Source organism: Cebus imitator, unplaced genomic scaffold (assembly GCF_001604975.1).
Source record: "Cebus imitator isolate Cc_AM_T3 unplaced genomic scaffold, Cebus_imitator-1.0 Scaffold500, whole genome shotgun sequence".
In the NCBI taxonomy this organism is placed as follows: domain Eukaryota; kingdom Metazoa; phylum Chordata; class Mammalia; order Primates; family Cebidae; genus Cebus; species Cebus imitator.
In genome coordinates, this window is record NW_016107815.1 from 1,412,770 (window position 1) to 1,422,366 (window position 9,597).

The 9,597-nt window shown below is 43.9% G+C and overlaps 1 protein-coding gene across 4 annotated transcripts in view; it reads left to right on the plus strand.

Annotated features, from left to right (window-relative positions):
- Positions 1 to 9,597, plus strand: part of LOC108292702 (transcription factor 7-like 2) — a 142,192-nt gene that overhangs the window by 130,848 nt on the left and 1,747 nt on the right. The window lies entirely within an intron of this gene.

Sequence of the window (9,597 nt, forward strand, 5' to 3'; positions counted from 1 at the left end):
TTTTTTGAGACAAAGTCTTGCTCTGTCGCCCAGGCTGGAGTGCATTGGTGCAATCTCAGCTCACTCACTGCAACCTCCGCCTCTCAGGTCAAACGATTCTTGTGCCTCAGTTACCCAAGTAGCTGTCATTATGGGTGTGCACCACCACACCGGGCTAATTTTTGTAGTTTTAGTAGAGATGTTGTTTCACTATGTTGGCCAGGCTGGTCTTGAACTCCTGACCTTAGATGATTTGCCCCCCCTTCCCCCCACCATACTGGGATTACAGGTGTGAGCACTGTGCTTGGCCCCTATCCTTTTATGGTGAGAAGAAAAGGGAGCAAGATGAGGTTGACCCCTGCAACTTATGTGCGTACTGTCTCTGCCTCTGTACACACACACGTACCACAGACACACCACACCTCCCCCATACATGCACACACAATTTAGGGTTTTCCCCCTTCTCAAAAGTCCTCATTAGCATGATATTTACTAATAAAATTATAAATGTCTGGAGTTAGATGAAAACCAAAGTTTTGGGGGGCACAGGAGATAATTCATGGCAGATTCCACACCCCTTATGCCATGAAAACTTCACCTCTTCTTTTCAAGCTGAGAAACCCCAAATACATTCCATTACAAGGCAGCTGCCATATCTCCATAGGCCAAGCAGAAGCCATTGTGGGTACCCCTGATATATACTCTATGACACAGAGGTGACTGCCTAAGCTGTCAGATTTGTGACAGTGTGATTCTTTCTGGAATTCATACATTGGGGCAAGTATCATTTTGGAACTAAGGTTGCCAGTGAATGGGGCTGGCAAGTCTTTTTTTCAAGTTTCCTTGTGTGTTCCCATTCTGAACAAGGCGGTGTCACGTTGATCCTGCTTGTGGGAATGCATTGTTCTTGAATATTTATATCTTTATATGCTCCCATTGGGATTTCTCCTTTTATAATGCCTGAAAAGAACTTTTCATTTTCATTTCATTCAGTTTCATACATTTTAATGCAATTTAGTGTTTATGGTGTCTCTTAACCAACATGGTTTGTTTTCATAAACACCTGAGAAGGTTTAAATAACATTTTCTCATAAATGAACCCCCGTTTGCACAATTATTCAGTTATTGCATCGTGAAGACCCTCTGGAGTTTGATGTTGTCAGGAAACATATTAGCAGAAAATAATATGTTATTATCTAATGCTAATAATTGGTTAGTGGAAATGAGAAAGGAGCATATGTAATTGGGGTTCCTGTGGCTAACGAGATGTGAATTATGAAAGCATTTCCAGGAGAAATTCCAGGGGTGTTTCAGGAACCTGTCATTTACATTTTAAAACTTTTGATTCCCATTGAAAGGGGAGGAGGGTGCTGTTTACCGACACTGCTTTCTTTTTCAGAGCAAAACCAACTAAGTTTCCTGAGTGGTAGCCAGATCCCCCAACACACCTAGTCCCTATGTTGTCTTGACTTCTCAGTCCCATTTTAGGTTGCTTACTTTCTTTTTGTAGGAGATATGTGGACTTTTAAAGAGAGGATTGCCTAGTACACATCACAAGTCCTGATAAGATCCCCTTCTCCCTTTTGGCCCTCGATTCTGCCCAGTGATGCTCATAGTACACAACACATACCAATGCTACGTCCCAAAGGCTGCTTCGGAGAAGGAGTGTCCCTTTAGCAAGAATCTCGTAAATACAGTATAATGCTGACTTCATTAGCTAGATTCACAAAGCTTTCTCTAGCCTGTGCTGCTTGGACCCGAGCTTCTGCTTAATGTTCTTCCACAGCCAGTCATTGCTGAGTAAGGTGGATGGGCTTCTGTGTTATGCTTGAACATGTGAAATCACCTCCTATTCTCTCAGTCATTGATGAGCGTGGTTTTTCATGCTGGCTCGCTGTTGACTTGTCTGGAAAGATTATACGGTTAAGGACAGAGACTTGCTCAGTTGCATACAGAAATAATGGATATGAAGGTTGCAAGGAGAAGCTTCGTTTTCCACCTGCCTTAGCTCACAGCCAACCTCATCCCTGTTGCAGGAAAAAAATGGGAGTGATACGTTGGTGTAGGCTAGTGCATGGATGTCCTCGGAATCAGGTGTGCCTTCAAAACGACATGATTTAATGTTAGTCAGGTCTGTTTGAATTTCTTTTTTTTTTGTTTTGTTTTTGTTTTGAGACAGAGTTTCGCTCTTGGTGCCCAGGCAGGAAGGCAATGGCTGAATCTCGGCTCACCGCAACCTCTGCCTTCCGGGTTCAAGCAATTCTGCCTCAGCCTCCCGAGTAGCTGGGACTACAGTGCGCACCACCACACCCAGCTAATTTTTTTTTTTTTTTTTTGGTATTTTTAGTAGAGACAGGGTTTTTCTGTGTTGGTCAGGTTGGTCTTGAACTCCCGACCTCAGGTGATCCACCTGCCTCGGTCTCCTAAAGTGCTGGGATTACAGACATGAGCCACGGCGTCCAGCCTGAACTTCATTATTATTAATTTTTTGAGATGGAGTCTTGCTCTGTCTCCTAGGCTGGAGTGCAGTGGTGTAATCTCAGCTCACTGTAACCTCCACCCTCTGAGTTCAAGCAATTCTCCTGCCTCAGCCTCCTGAGTAAGTGGGATTACGGGTGCTGTTTACAGCACACCTGGCTAATTTTTCTGTTTTTAGTAGACACAGGGTTTTACCATGTTGGCTAGGCTGGTCTTGAACTCCTGACCTCAACTGATCTGCCTGCCTTGGCCTCCCAAAGTGCTGGGATTACAGGTGTGAGCCACCACCTGTGTGTGTGTGTGTGTGTGTGCGCGCGCGCACGCGTGTGCATGCCGTGGTTAATGTCTCAAGTTTGGATAATGTTAAGGTTAACCACTTCTCCTTACTACCTTTTATCCCTGTAAGGCTTTACCTTCATGTATAAAAGTAATTTAGTATCAATACGGTTAAAAAATAAAAATGTCTTCTTTATTAAGAATTACCCAGATAACTTTTTTAAAAACTTTATTCCAGACTTGAAAAAAATTATTTTTTTTACCCATTTTCCTTTTATTGTTTATGATACAATAATGAGAAAAGTATATCTTCTCAGTATTTGATAGGTACACCTCCCTCCCACAGGAAAAAAGAAACAGTTGACAAAAGTTTGTTTCAAAAGCACCTTTTGAAATGATGCTGCAAATTCCTAGTCACAATGCCATATTCCTAAAATACTTTTTCTTGGTCAGATAGAACTTTTATTCAGTAAAAAAAATCTTCACGTGTGTGTGTGTGTGTGTGTGTGTGTGTGTGTGTGTGTACACACGTGCATGCATGCATGCAGCCTTCTCTCCTTGAATATGACTTATTTCAATAAATTATCCTCTTATGTAATGACCATGTCCAGAAATTGAGGCACATTGCCTCTGTACATAGAGAGTCAAGGCCCTGACGAAGCCGCCCCTCTGTGTTCCGCTGGCCATACAGAAGTGGAGTGTGTAAGTGAAGTTTGTTGGAGGTGGGCACGGCCCTTAGAAGTCATCCAGCAGCCAGCACCCTCATGTGCCGTGTCAAGCTGAGCCCCAGGACCTCAGAGAGTACCGCTACTTAGAGGGAGGGTGGCAGTGTCAGTGACACTGAGGCCCCACGTTTTTATCTGTGCTGAGGTTGAGGAGGGCTGAGCAGAGCTTTGTAAAGGTATGTGAAAAGGTGGCCTCTTTCTATGCTCATTCTGTTTTGCTTTCTGTTTGGAGCCTTGTCTTTTTCTCAGGTGAGGCCTTTGAGGGCTGAGGTAGGCTTGGTTTCTGCATCCCTTCAGTGCAGAGAGGTTGATTATGTTTCAGCTTGTGCCAACTCTGAGCAGAGTGACTGTGTGGTATGGTGGTAAGTGAAGAGGGAGGTGCCGTGTGTGACCTGGACTTATCATTCCTGACTCTAGAACATTGCCCTCCGCAAGTACTGATACACACACACACACACAGAAGTGTGCATGTGTGGGCACATACTCACACTTTGCCACTCACACATGCTCACATTAAAAAAATAATGAGAAAAAAGTATTGCATGCATTTACCACGTCAGTGATGGTATCCCCGTCTGAGAAGGAACTGGGCTTGTCTTGAGTGATGAAATGGAAGCTTATCTGGAGTCCTGATTGCAGTTTCTTTGCCTTTGCAGTAAGTTGACAATGAATTTCAGATGTAATTAGTTCCCATCAAAGTCACCTCACCTTCAGAGGTGAGAATTATTGATGGCGCATAAAGCTGGATCAGTGTGACCTGTAAAGACCTTACCTCTCTCTCTCCAAGGTGACATGTGTGGATGTGGGGTTGGTTGGTTGGTTGGAGGGTTGCTGTTAGTTTTTTGGCATCCTTGTGTGTGAATAAGTGGTAAGAAATATGAGGATGTTACCTTCTCACCAGTTTCTAGTAATTGTCAGTTTACCTTTGCTTTTTTAGTGGGGAATGGTCCTTAGCAGGATCCTTCTTTTAAGTGGATTTCTTATTCTTCCAAAGATGCGGCATTTCCAAAAGAAAATTCTTCTATTTATGCATAGAACCTTGAACTCTCTTACTCTTTAAAAATCTAGGCTTTAGTTTCAGCTCTTTTTTAGCTGTGTGGTCCTAGCTAGGCCCTTGTACATCTAGACCTGGAGATTTAAAGAAAATCATAAAGAATTAGATTAGATGATTTCTAAGACTCATTTCATTTTAAAATTCTGATCTTTCTGAGACCCCCAAATCCATTCCCTCTTGCTGTGGAGGAGAAAATATATGAAAATCTGAGTCCACATGCATTTGTCAGAGTTCTCCAGAGACACAAAATCGATAGGTTGTATGTGTTTATGTACAGAGATTTGCAATAAGGAACTGGCTCACCCAGTCATGGAATTCTATAATCTGCATCATCAGGTGTCATGATCTGTCGCTGGGAAGCTGGAGACCCAGGAGAGTTCATGGTGAAGCGCTAGTCTGAGTCTGAAGGCTGGAGGACTGGTAGAGCTGATGGTGTAATTCCCGTTTGAAGGCCGGTAGGCTTGAGCCCAGAAAGAGATGCTGCTTTAGTTCAAGTCCGAACGCAGCTACTCAGGAGGATGCACCCTTATTTGGAGGAAGATCAGCCTTGTATTCTGTTCGGGCCTTCAACTGATTGACTAAGGCCTGCTCACATCAAGGAGGGCCATCTTTTTTTCTCAGTGAATGTTAAACTTATCCAAGAGATCCTCAGAGAAACATCCAGAATAATGTATAACCAAATATCTGGATACCCTGTGACTTAATCAAACTGAAACATAAGGCCAGGCATGGTGGCTCACACCTGTAATCCCAGCACTGTGGGAGGCTGAGGTGGGCGGATCACTTGAGGCCAGGAGTTAGAGACCAGCCTGGCCAATGTGACGAAACCTCGCCTCTACCAAAAAATACAAAAATTAGCTGGGTGTGGTGGTACACGCCTGTATTCCCAGCTACTTGGGAGGCTGAGTCACTAGAATCACCTGAACATGGGAGGCGGAGGTTGCAGTGAGCCAAGATTGCACCCCTCCACTCCAGCCTAGGTGACAAAGTGACACTGTCTCTAAAATAGAGACATAAAATTAATGACCACACCAAAGTTTTCTGAGGCACAATGTAAAGCTCTTGCATTTTTCTTCCTGCCTATGAGGTTGGTTCCGATTCTTCTGACAGTCAGCAGATGTTGGCTGGTTTGACTCTGAATGACGCCTTTCTATTTTTTTTATTCAGGTGTCCCTCTTTCAGCCAGGCTGGAGTACAGGGACACAATCATGGCTCATACAACCTTGATCTTCCGGGCTTAAGCAGTCCTTTCACCTTAGCCTTCTGAGTAGCTGGGACTACAGGCCGGCACCACTGCATCTGGCTAATTTTTTTTTTTTTTAATTTTTAGTAGAGATGAGGTCTTGCTATGTTGCCTAGTCTGGTCTTGAACTCCTGAACTCAAGTGGTCCTCCAGCCTTTGCCTCTGAAAGTGCTGGGATTGTAGGTGTGAGCCACTGTACCCAGCCCTGAGTGATACTATGTCATACAAAATTTTTATCTCTGGAGGCCTTTGTATTTTTGGGGGGTTTTGTTTTCCCAATGCTTTTCACTTCCTTCTGTATTTGTTCATTTTTAGATGTTTCATGGCAGAGCCATTAGTGTTTTCTGACTTATTAGGTTTTATTTGATTGCATTAGCATTTGAATATTACCCAGCTAGTTGTGGAGTAGGGCAGTAAGCTCATAAAGAAGCAAAATGGTAGAATACACAAATATTACTATGACTTTATCGGTGGCACGCCTTGATTCTTGATCCATGTGGCTGTGTTCAGATCAGCTTAGCACACACTGTCATCAGGGGCTCAGCCACCAGTGAGACTCAAACCCAGCCCTGTCTGTCTACCTTCTCTCTCGACGTGATCCAGCCTCATCACTTGACTTTCTCCAGAAGAAGCACACCTCTTGAGGTCCTCTGTCACAAGCAGGCAGTGTTTCTGGAGAAAGCCACGAGGGAGGTTTTAGTGCTGTTTAGCATCTGTGGCTTCTTCTTTCTGGATACAGTGCATTTATGGAGCCCAGCACGATGTGAAATAGCTCAGTGCTGCCAGTGGTATTGACAGGAACACTAGGGGTGAAGGAGGGCCCTTGGGGCAATTCCAGAAGGTGGGTGGTGGCTGAAGGTCCTCCTCTCCTTTCTGCAGAGATTGGCCACCTGCTTCCTTCTTTCAAGAAGCACCAAATGCCTACTTTATTACCTTGCCTTGTAACAGCCCACTCATTGTGTCAGGAGCATGAAACTCACAAGGCCTTCATGTACTTTTATCCTGTAACAACTCCAGTTTTTCCCACATCCTCCCTTGATTCGCAGATGGACAATTACGGAGGCCAGTCTGGTGAGGACTGCTTGAGTGTGAATTCCTCTCTCTTTTCTCAAACCCAGTTCAGACTAGCCTGAGCAAAATGAGTATATTGATCCATAACTGAAAAGTTCAGAGTGATCACACATCAGGCATGGCTGGATCCAGGGGCCCATATATTAGAACCATCTCCTTCTAGTTCTGGGCTCTGCTAGCCTCCCAGTTGGTTTTACTGCATAGAGGCTTATTCAAGTCCGGAGAGATCTTACTTTCCCTACAAGTCTGTGACCTTGATTCTGAAACTGTGTCTATGGGAAGGGGTTGCACTGTGCTGGGTGATTGTACTGTGTGAACTTTCCTACTTCTGAAGCTGGTGTGGGGTACACTCCACTAAACTACATGGCTCTAGAGTCGGAGGGTGCCCCCTAAGTAACTGACAGTATTGTTACCAGAAAAATCATGAATGGACACTGAGTAGAAAACTCAGCAGATGTTTCTTTCCTGGTCTTTAGGATTTTTTGAAGAGTTTTTTATTTGTTTGTTTTTAAAAGAAAGATTCAAAAGGAAAGAAAAATCAACTGTAGTTATTTTCTCATGATATAAAGATTTTGTAGTTGTATATACATTTGAATTTTTAATAAGATATCTCCCACCTCCTAAAATTGGAAGTTGTTTACTAAGACTTTGTATTCTGTAACAGGATTGAAAACAAATAATTATGAAAATAATTATGAACATTAAAGAAGAAAGCCGGTGGGGGGTGGGGAAGAGTGGTCTTAAGTGGGTAATAAACCTCCTTTGGGCCACATAAAATGGAAAGCAGGGTAGCCTGCTAAGATAAGGTGGGGAATAATGTTAGAGTAAGGTTAATTCCACCAAGTTCAAAGCCGGCAGTGCAGTGCTGGACGTGAACTGGAAATTTGGCTCTGAGGTTCCCAGGCATGGAAGAATACATAGATCTGTACAGAGAGGTTGTGTGCGTGTTTAACATTTCCATAAGGCAAAATTTCCTCTAAGAGTGAAGGCCATGAGGAAATGCCCATGGAAGATAAAAAAGACCACGTGGTCTGTGACAAGCAGGGTTGCATTTCTTTCCCAACACCTTCTCTGGGGCACTTGCCTTAGGAACTCTGCCTCTTGGCTCTCAGCATTGTGTTAGAAAATAAAGCAAGCAGACTTGGATTAAACCCTCGTGTTGCTGGGTTCTTTCTAGAAACAATGGGAGGGCTAACCAAGTCACCTTTGGTTGAAGGCAGTAAGGTGAGTCACTGCTGTGGCTGGACTGAATAGGATAGCCTTAGCTGTAAAACTGGGCTGATCTCTCAGATGGACTCATGCTTGCCTAATGACTCACGCTGCTGTTTACAAATGAGCACGGTAAAGAAATGCAGAGTGGGAAGCATTTTCTGCATAAGGTCTAAGGCAGACCTTAGACCTTCAGGGGTGGAGAAACAAGTACTTCCTCTGGTGCTCTGCTGCCCTTTCTGGGGGCAGATCTTTCAGCTTCTGGAAGTTAGTTGGTGGCTCTCAAAGTCCAGACAGGGTCAGCTGCAGCCATCCTGGGCCCTGGAGTAGCTCCAGTTATGGAACAGTGTGTGGCTCCCTCTCATTTTGGGAGCTCACTTTGCCTGTGGATGGTTTTAATCCATCTGGATAAACTTGGGGCCCATGGCACTACACCATGTACCATGGTAACCATGTACATTGCTCTAAAGATGTGACTGCTGTTGTATACATTTGTCCTTTATTTATATCAATTTCCTATTTTCCAGAGTCTTCCATACCCACTAAGTCTATTGTGATAGTGAATGTAAAGACAATCTCTTATTCTTAGTCCTGAACAAATTACGTGAAAATATTCTTCATGGAATTTTTCTCCATGTAAAACTTTTTACAATGAACATAAAGGGCATAGCCATTTCTCTTTTTTTTTAGAAAAGTAGAATAATATTTCTTCATTGTGAAATCACCCTTCTTGGACCCCAAGTTGTTTTTTACAGCCCTAAATTCTTTTCCCTGTTGACTGAGCCATAGACAGGCCAGTGGGTCTCTACAGCAGGCACCTGCGTGAGTTGACTGGGACCTGATCCATATTCTCCCTCTGCCATTTACTAGCTGTGTGACCTTGGGCATGCTCCTTACCGTCTCTGAGTCAGTTTCCTCCTCTGTGAAACGGGCATGATACTACCCACCTCGTAATAGGTGTGAGGATTAATGGAATAAGAGGCACACTCCTGTCTAGGGCCCCAGACAGAGTAGGCTGTCAGTAAACTGTAGCAGCCATTGTGATAGGGTTTGAAATTCAAATTAACACATATTTCTTGAGCACCCAAGGTGCGTGCTGCTGGATCTTCCCAGGGGTCCAGGATTGGTAGTATAGTTGCTTTTCTCAAAAGACTGTTATCTGGCAGAGGAAAAGGTGTTAAGGTATGAATGAGGGCAGATCAGCCAGGCATGGTGATGCTTGCCTGAGATCTCAACACTTTGGAGGCTGAGGTAGGAGGATCACCTGAGCCCAGGAGTTCGAGACGAGCCTGAGCAATGTGGCAAGATTCTGTCTCCACAAAAAAACGAAAAGATGAGCTGGTCTTTTCGTGCACCTGTAGTCTTAGCTATTTGGGAGGCTAAGACAGAAGGATTGCTTGAGCCCAGGAGTTTAAGTCCAGTCTGGGCAACACAGCAAGACCCCATCTCTCTCTCTCTTTTTTTTTTTTTTAAAGGGGTGGTTAAGTTAAAATGAGACTCATAGAGTGGGCCCTAATCCAACGCAGCTTCCCCTACCCTTTTTTTTTTTTCTTTTTTTTGGA